The sequence below is a fragment of the Nannospalax galili genome, unplaced genomic scaffold (assembly GCF_000622305.1).
Source record: "Nannospalax galili isolate Female #2095 unplaced genomic scaffold, S.galili_v1.0 scaffold1453, whole genome shotgun sequence".
NCBI lineage: Eukaryota > Metazoa > Chordata > Mammalia > Rodentia > Spalacidae > Nannospalax > Nannospalax galili.
The window spans coordinates 213,459-223,806 of record NW_008332666.1 but is presented as its reverse complement, the minus strand read 5'-3'; the positions used below and the strand labels follow the sequence as shown (position 1 = coordinate 223,806).

The 10,348-nt window shown below is 38.6% G+C and overlaps 1 pseudogene; it reads right to left on the bottom strand.

The window, feature by feature from the left end:
• Window positions 1–5,734: 5,734 nt before the first annotated feature.
• Window positions 5,735–6,665, bottom strand: LOC103729576 (annotated as a pseudogene).
• Window positions 6,666–10,348: the final 3,683 nt, after the last annotated feature.

The following is a 10,348-nucleotide window of genomic DNA, read 5'->3' as shown; positions in this document are numbered from 1 at the left end:
AATATGGAATTTTGGTTGATTGGTGTGTGATTTTATGGAAGGGTATTCAAAGTTGTATCACTAAAAGTTAAAATAAATAAAAATAGTTTTAGGACAAATCTTGAGAATTTAAACTCCATCATAATAGAATAAAAAAAAAACTAGACATAAATCTAACAAAAGGCATTAAAGTCCTATTCAACAAAACTTAAATCTTTGAAGAAAGAAATTGAGGAAGACCCAAGGGGATGGAAAGACGCCTGTGTTCAAGAGTTGGTAAAAATGACCATCTTATCAGAAGCAACGTACAGATTCATTGCAATATCAATCAAAATCCCCGCAACATTCCTCACAAAAATAGAAAAATCCATCATAAAATTCTTATGGAAACAGAAAAGGTCTCAGATTGCCAAAGCAATCCTGAGCACAAAGAACAGTGCTGGAGGGATTACCATACTGAACCAAACCAATATTACAAAACCATAGTCAAAACAGCATGTTATTGGCACAAAAAAGACTTGTAGATCAATGGAACAAAATAAAAGACCCAGCATGAATGGTCGCAGTTACGGCCACCTGATATTTCATAAAAGCGCCAAGAACACACCCTGAAGGAAAGGCAGCATCTTTAGCAAATGATGCTGGAAATTGGATCTCCACATGTAGAAGAATAAAACTAGACCCATATATATCACTCTGCACATATGTCAACTCCCAATGGCTCAAAGATCTCAATGTGAATCCTGAAACTCTGAATTTGTTAGGAGAAATCAAAGGCAGTACACTACAATTATAGATGCAGGAAAGACTTTCTAAATCAGATCTCAGTTGCTCAGGTGTTATGGTCAAAAATCGACAAATGGGACCTCATTAAATTAAAATGCTTCTCCACAGTAAAGGAAACAACTAAGGAAATGAAGAGGAAACACACAGAGTGAGATAAAATCTTCATCAAATATTCATTTGGAAGAGGATTAATAACAAGAATATACAAAGAACTCAAAACACAATGAAGCAAGAAAACAAATGACCCATTTAAAAGATGGGCTATGGGGGCTGGAGAGAGAGCTGACTGGTTAAGAGCACTAGTGGCTCTTGCAGAGGTCCCAGGTTTAATTCTTAGCACCCACATGGCTGCGAACAACTGTAACTCCAGTTCCAGGGGATCTTACATCTTCTTCTGACTTCCTCAAGCATTGCACAACATGGGTGCACTTACACGCATTCAGGCAGTACACTCATATACACAAAATAAAAGTAATAAAATAATAAAAAAAGTGAGCTATGGATCTGAAGAATTCTCAAAAGAAGAAATAAAAATGGCTAAGAAACACCTCAAAAAGTGTGCATAATCTTTAGTAGTTAGGCAAATGCACATCAAAACTTCTTTAAGATTTCATCCAATCCCAGATAAAATGGCTAAGTTTAAGAGAGCCAGTGACACCAAATGCTGGCATAGAAATGGGCAAAGAGGAACTCATCCACTGCAGGTGGGATTGCAAACTGGTGCAACCATTGTGGAAATCAGTATGGAGACCACTTAAAAAACTAAAAATCAATTCCCTATGTGATCTTGTCATGCCACTCCCTGGCATATACCCAACAAAGTCATCCTACTGCAGAGATACCTGCGCAGCCATGTTTGTTGCTGTCCTTTTCACAATAGTTAAGAAATATAAAGAACCTAAACGTTCCTCAACTGATGAATAGATAATGAAAATGTGACACATTTACAAAATGGAGTTCGACTCAGTGGCAAAGAAAAATAAAAACATGAAATTTAAGGTAAATGAACTAGAAATTTTTATACTAAGTGAAGTAATACAGACTCAGAAAAATAAGTGCTTAGATGTTAGTATATCTCCTGATGTAACCACAGGAGTCAGGAAAATGGTATGGAACCATGGGGTAAAGGGGAAGAAGGAGCTCAAGCAAGAGGGGATAGTAAGAGACAGATTGTATTAAGGGGAAAATAGGAAAAAGGGTGACTACTTTAGCTGGTAAGGGAGTAGTGAGGTTTGTGCAGGGAGAGAGAGGAGAGATAAATAATGTTTAAATGATAAGAAAATCCCAAGGGAAATGTATTAGCTCAAAGTCCTACTGAAAAATACATATACATTAAATATAAAAGTACATGTGTATTGCTAAAGGCTATATAAAAAGAAACAGTGTCAGGCAGGAGAAGCCTCCCTTCCAGTTATTGGCCAGGGTGGTCCAAGAAACTTCCAAAATAACACAGGCTATTTAGCTACAACCCTTTATTGCCTCCAATAGCTTGAATGTAAGACCCTATTGATAAAGACACACTACATTTTGGACACAGGACTTGGAACAATCAAGTGGAATTTATCTGGTAGCCTCCTCCCAGAAGACTAGCTCTTATGGTGTGAAAGGATGCAAGCTGACAAGGGAGAAAACCAATCAATGGCCCTCTTTAATGGATATCTAATACCTCTTTAATGGATAATTAATACCTCATAAATTACTAAAAATATAGAAACAGAGGGAGAACTCCCAATCTCCTTTTAGGAAGCCAATATAACTCTAATACTAAGATCAGGCTGGCCTTGAACTCACAGAGATCTACCTGCCTCTGCCTCCCGAGTGCTGGGACTACAGGAGTAAACATAGACACAAAGATTCTGGAGAAAATACTTACAAACCTCATACAGATGCACATCAAAAAGAACATCCACCATGATGAAGTTGACATTATTCGAGCAGGTATAGTTCAACATGGGAAGTCAATAAATGTAATAAATAATATAAATGGACTTAATAAACAAAGATCACCTGGTCATCTCAATAGATCCAGAAAAGGCTTTGACAAAATTGAGCATGCATTCATGTTAAAAGTCTTAGAGGTAATCGAACTGGAGGGAACATACCTCAACATAATTAAAGCTATATTCAACAAACCCACATACAACATCATTCTAAATGGAGAAAAACTAGAAACATTTCTATTAAAATCAGGAACCAGAAAAGGCTGCCCACTATCTCCACTCGTTTTCAATATAGTGCTTTAAGAGAGTAATAAGAAAAGAGCAGGAAATTAAAAGAATACTAATTGGAAAAGAAGTGAAATTATCACTATTTACAAATGATATGATATTATACACAAAAGATCACAAAAATTCCACCAGAAAACAGCTAGAAAGAATTAATGCAAAATCAACTTACAAAAATCAGTAGTCTTTCTATATGCCAGTAACAGGCAATCAGAAAAAGTATTCAAGGAAACCCTCCCATTCACAATAGCCTCAAAAAAATCTAAGACTAAATCTAACCAAAGACATTAAGGATCTCTACAATGAAAAACTTAAATCTTTAAAGAAAGAGAGAGAGGACAGCACCAGAAGATGGAAGGACCTCCTATGCTCATGGACTTGTAGAGCTAATATTGTGAAAATAAATCCTGCCAAAAGCAATCTACAGACTCAATTAAATCCCAATCCAAATCCTCATGACATTCTTTACAGGGCTACAAAAAATATCCCAAAATTCATATGGAATCATAAAAGACCCCAGATAGCCAAATCAATGTTGGGCATAAAGAGCAATCCTGGGGGGATCAGCATGCCAGATCTCAGACTATATTACAGAGCTCTAGTCATAAAAACAGCATGTTATTTGCACAAAAACAGCATTTTATTTGTACAAAAACAGACATATAGATCAATGGAACACAATAGAAGGCTCAAACATAAGTACATGTAGTTTCAGCCACCTGATATTTGACAAATGTGTCAAGAACACACACACACAATAGAGGAATGACATCATCTTCAACAAATGATGCTGTCAAAACTGAATCTCCACCTATAGAAGAATGAAATTAGACCCTTATTGTAGGGGACCCACCTTGTGAGGGCCTTACTCTGGGAGGTGAGTTCAGTGGTGCAGGGTCTGACTCTGGGACTTGTGTCTCTTGCAGCAAAACATTTAATGAAAAATTCAGTAAGCTTTTATACAATAAAAAGAACTTTCAGTCACCCGTGGTTTGCCATTTCCATACAAAGATTTGGGAAACAATTAGATGAGAAACAGGACATGCGACTTTTAGCTGGTACCAGTTAAGGGCTGTTTGCAAAGCAAGATGTTTGAACTTTTACTCAGGGTTACTAGTGCCCGTCTGGTGATTTATTGACCAAAATGTTTTTTTTTTTTTCTTCAGACCAAAAGCATAATAAACTTTTAACCTGGGCCATTCTTTAGCTTGTGAGAGCTAAAAGTTATTTATCTAAGGGCTGTTGACTAAGCTACTTTCCTTCAGAGCAAGGAGCACTGTAAACTTTTCCCTGGCCCAATTTTCTGCTAGTCATACAGTGTTCTAGATGACAGGGTTCTGAGGCACTGTTTTCAGTGACTTTTTTCCTTCAGCAGAGATTTTGGGCTGATCTTAAAACTATCAGGTCCATCTTGTCCTAATGCATGCCATCTTGGTCTCCTACAGATGGTGTTGGATATTGAGAGAGTAGCTTACAGGAAACTCTTGGAAGGTGAGGAGAACTCACTCAGTTTCACCAGTGTGGGCAGCATAACCAGTGGCTACTTCCAGTTCCCAGGTCTTTGGCCAATATGCCTATAGTGACCTGCAGAGCAACTCCTATTTTATGTGCACCTGATCCTTCCCTGCTTACTACACCAGCCATGTTCAAGAAGAGTAGATCGAGGTGGAGGAGACCATCAAGGTTGCCAAAACTAAAGAGGTCAAAGATGAGCCCCACTCTGAAGGAGAGGCAGAAGACAAGGAGGAGAAAGAGGAGGAGGAGGAGGAGGAGGAGGAGGAGGAGGAGGAGGGAGCTGAGGATGTAGAAACTGCCAAGGATGAATCTGAAGGTACAAAAGAAGAGGAAGGAGGTGAAGGCGAAGGAGGAGAAGAAACCAAAAAATCTGAAGAAGATGAGAAAAGATGAAGGGGCTGGGGAGGAACAACCAGAAGCTTGATTAGTTGAAAGCTCCCTAGTGTTATGAGCATGGTGATGGCTTCACTTTGACTGTGGAGAAGACCTCAAGGCAAGTGGCACAGCATGGCTACAGTGTACCAGGAAGGGAGAAGCTGCATGGTAGACAGGAAACTGAGGAAACAGGAGCCCAGCTTGTACCTCTAATAACAACCTGCTGTGTTAACTTTAAGACATTCATTAATCCTTTCCAAAATCAGAAAAGTGAATACCTTAGTCAACCTTCATTAGGCTTTACTTGCTCCAGGTTCTTCCAGAACTCAACACTACCCACCAGTAGTCACACACATACCATGGACATGAAATTTTGGGGAACAAATTGTACTTCAAACACAGTAGCATTATGCAGCAAGAATGACTTTGGGGAAGAGTACATTTATCACTACACTATGACTACAACTACACAACACAAAAGATTCCTACCTTAAATGATATTAAAACACCAATTCTAAGCATATTCTTATTGAGATCATTGCATTTCCGCTGAACTTTAATTTACTCTCCTACAAATATCTACAATGAATTTCAAATACATTTTCAACTGAGGAATATTTTTGCATTGATTAGGATTATGATGTGGAAAATCATCTTTGGCTTTTGATTTTGATTTTTAAATGGTTGTATTTAATAAAAGTTAATTGTGTTCAAAAAGACTCTGTATTATCTATTTATTTTTGAAAGAATGTGTGCCCTTATGGTAGTGGGGTGAAAGGGAATTAATGAATGAATCAACTGGAAAATGTTCAGGAAGACTTAACATCTCACAGATAATGAAACCAATCCTGAACTTACTCCTTCCCCACCAGCCACCTCACTGCCTCCCTGACATCTTTGTTCCTGAGGGTGTAGATGAGAGGGTTGAGGCTAGGTGTGACAGCAGTGTAGAAGAGGGCAATGAACTTGCCTTGGTCTTGAGAATTTTCTGTTGGAGGCTGAAGATAAACGCACATTGGCTGGAATGAAAAACAGACACACAGCCATTAGATGGGCTCCACATGTCCCGAAGGCCTGCTGGAGTTCTGTGGTGGATCTCATCCTCAGGACAGCCTGAGCGATGGCCTCACAGGAAGTGAAAATGAGGATGAGAGGGATGAGAACAAAAATTGAGCTTGTGACCAGCAGAGTCATCTCATTATCACGAGTGTGAACACAGGATATTTGGAGCAGTGCAGGGACTTCACAGAAGAAATGATCCAGTTGGCGATGTCCACACAGGGGCACCCAGAAGGTGAGGAGGGAATGAAGTGCAGAGTGTACAAAGCCACTTACCCTGGAGGCTGCAGCCAGCATTTGGCAGAAGTTATGATTCCTGAGGACAGGTTAATTAAAGGATTTGCAGACAGTGGCATAGAGGTTGTAGGACATCACCACCGACAGAACATACCCTGTGGTTCCCAGTGCCAAGGACTAAGTAGAGTTGGAGCATGCAACCAGCATGAGATATGGTCTACTCTGGGCCCAAGAGATTGACCAGCAGCTTCAGGGTAGAGCATGTGGTGTGATAGAGATCAAGGGCTGAGAGGTTTGAGAGAAAGAAATACATGGGAGTGTGCAAGTGGGAGCCCAGATGTGACAGGATGATGATGAACAGGTTTCCTATCAGTGTTGCCAAATAGAATAGGAAAATCACTGCAAAGAGAATCACTTCAGGTGAGGCCATTTAGAAAAGCCCAGAAGGGTGAAGGAGTCTTCAGAGCTTGCATTGGACTTTTCTATCATTCTTTGTTCCCTGTTATCTTTGGAAGAAGTCACTTAAACTTAAACTAGTTAATTATCCCCATAATTATAAATACATATGAAAACTACTACTTGTTAATGCCCAATTCGGTTCAGTTCTAGAACTGCTTGATCATTACAAAAAATCTATGATAGTATGGGCCTGAACAAAACAACAAACCTCAAGCTCATAGTATGCTTTTTTTAAAAAGTCTAGGCAGTATAACTCTGGCAAAGATTTTTACAATAGTTGGTGTTACTAGTAGATAGCGTATCTCTGCACATTCACCATTTGCATACAGACTGTTTCGTTCATTGTTTTCCCCAAGAGTGATGAGAATATTTGATTAGTCAAAGGACTAATCTGAGATTCTTTTTACTTAAAAACATGAAATTAGGGGTTGGAGAATTAGTTCAACTGTTAGGAACACATATTACCCTTGCAGAGGGCCCAAAACACACATTAGAGAAAGATGGTATCTTCAACAAATGGTGCTAGTCAAACTGGATTGCTACATGTGGAAGAATGAAGCTAGATCCCTATGTCTCATCATGCACAAAACTTACCAAGTGAATCCAGGATCTCAACATAAAACTTCCTATCTTGAATCTGATAAGGGAGGACATAGAGAATACCCAGGAACTTACAGTATACTTTTCAAAAGAAAATAAATCATGGAGAAAAGAAAAAGACCTTCCATACATATGCAGTCCAATCAATATTCATTGCAGTGATTGTGGATAAAGAGAACTAATAAGGAAAAATGTAGCTAGTGGCTAGAAACTGGGTGAAAATATAATACTACCATCATCTAAAATATCTGCCTAAAAGTTACTGGCTAATTAGAAAATGGAAAACAGCATATTTCAGTATACATATCTGGTGGGCAACACCATAAAGATCTTCTAAAGATCAGCACTTCCAGTGTTGGGGCCACCTGATGTGAGGTGGCGGCTGATGTGAGTCTCAAAACAGGACAATGGGTCACAAAAGAGCTGCCTTGCTGAAGGATACAGCCTACGTCTAATATGGAGGCTTGTGAGGCAAACTCAAATAGAGGTGAAATGCCCAGATTGTTTTTCAACTCACCGAGCTCAACAAAGAAAATAAACACCTAGGAAATTGTCCAGTTTAAAAAAAAAAAAACAGTGAGATGTAATGCATTAACATGTCATCCTAGACTGTGAAATATGTGTATTAGCAAAATTACTGAAGCAAGTGGAGAAAGTCAAATACATGTAATTACAGATCCTTAAACTGCAGAAGTTAAGTAAAATACTTGGTTTTTCTTAGTAAATACAGGAGTATTAGGAATATAATAACAAAAAACCTCTCTAAATTACTTTCAAGTCATCTAGGAAGAGATTAACATAAAGTTGTGAGTATACAGATATAGACAATAGGACTAAAATAAACAATGAATTATTCAGATAAAATGGAAACTGCTCCTGCATTTAAAAAGTAAGCAGTTCTGTTTGTTCTGCATTTTCAAAATTTAAGATCAAAATTTTACTATATAAAAAGTTATACAGAGGCTGGGGAGATGGCTCAGTGGTTAAAAGCAGTGGCTGCTCTTGCAAAAGAGTGGGATTCGGTTCCCAGCAACTACATAGTGGCTAACAACTATCTGTAACTCTAGTTTCACTGGATCCGATGCCTTCTGGCTCCCTCAGGCATTGCATGACACAGATGCACTTACATACATGCAGGCAATTCACTCATACATATAAAATAAAAATAACAAGTACAATATTTTAACATGTGTAGTAAGTTCTCATCCATCTTTGAGATATAGCTGAATGAAAAACTTCTTGACTTAGCTAGGGAGACAATTCCTGTGGAAGGCTTATTGTTCTTAATAATTATGTGACTTAAAATATGTTAAGTCATTTTAGGTTGTTTCCTTTGACATTATTTCACTAAGCAGCTGCAACCATAACATTATGTATTAATGGAAGCTGGGGAGAGAGGATCAATTTAGCAGTGACTTCAAGTTGTTTCTAATGAACAAAAGATACATAGTCTCATTTATAATTACCTCAAAAGCACATTACTTTCTGATATGTACAGTTACACTGATAGATTATTTCTAACTGAAAAAATGAAATACAGAGAAGCAAACAGAGACTCACAGACACATGGATTCATGAACAACAATGAAATGAGAAAACTGGGAATCTGAGAAGGGAATGAGTGCTGGAATGTTCCTAGAGTCTGGGGAACACACATTTGAAGAGAGAAAGCTTTAGGAGAGGGAGGTAGAAATTCACTCAGAGTGCCCAAAAGGAAGGGAAAGCACATATCTCGTAACAAGATATTGGGCATAGCCAATTAGCTCTACTTTGTCAAGAAATTTAGAAGTCAGTTGGTTCCAGGGCTTAACTGGCTGAGTCAGACCTGAAGTCTGACATCAGGCACTGATGCAGCACTGCAATCAGGCACAATCAGCACACTGCACTAGACCACTGTGTCCTGCTCAGAGACCATCCAGGAATGACAAACAGAGCTCTCTTAAAAATTATAGCTGAATGCACAGGAACTCTTCAGCATATTAAAAAATTTGGAGATCACTGCCATTTCCTCAATGATGAGAATATTCTAAGAGATTATTTTTAATCCTGACATACAAACAAACACATCATGGTGACTTTGGGGACATTTACCATAACTGCTTCTTACAACACATATGTATTATAAGCTCCACTGCCTCCACGACTTCAAACCCTAACTAAATGAAACAAGGAGGTGGCTGGGAGTTGTCTTTGTCTGTGTATTGCTGTGGTGTTAGCATTCTTGTAAGGAAGTTTCAGCAAGGGATTTGAGGAGAAGGACAGCAGGGACCAGATAGAAGAATAGCCAAGTTGACATTTTTGTTTTAATGTTTTAAAAAATATTTTATTATTTTTATTTTATGTGTATGAGTGTATTGCCTGCGTGTATGTGAGTGCACCCTTGTCGTGCAATGCTGCGGAGGTCAGAAGAGAGCTTCAGATGGCCCTGGAACAGGAGTTAAGGATGGTTCATAGCCACCATGTGGGTGCTGAAAATCGAAACTGGGTCCTCCGCAAGAGCAGTCAGAAAATAAATTTAAATTTTCTAACACTCAGAAAAAAACACACATATACAGATATAGTATTACACACATACAAAGACCTTACACACACACACACACACAGAGAGAGAGAGACAGACAGACACACACACACACGGGGGGGAGGGAGAGAGTGAGAAATGAGAGAGAACAGGGAAGATACTCAGTGCTGCTGACATAGTTGTCACCATTTTTTATTGGTGAAGGTATTCACTGTGTTGCAGAAAGCCATAATAATATTAAGTTTTTGCTTTAAAATAGAAATTTTGCAAAATCTGTATGGAAAACAACTACAGAAATCAGGTGCAGTTGTTCTGGGTGCTTTCTGAAAACTGTCCTGTCACTGGCTACATATGGTTGTCCCACGGTGTTTGTGGGTGACACAGCTATGGATTTAACTAAGAATTGAAAATATCAAGGAGAGCCCAACATGGTGGTACAGCACTACAGGGATAGAGGTAAGCTGAGTGATTATTGTGAGATCAAGTTCAGCCTGGTCTGCATACTAAGTTCCAGGCCAGCAGGGACTATATGGAGATCCTGTCTCAAAAGAAATAATAATATCAGGGAAATATTGTCTTTATAACAAACATA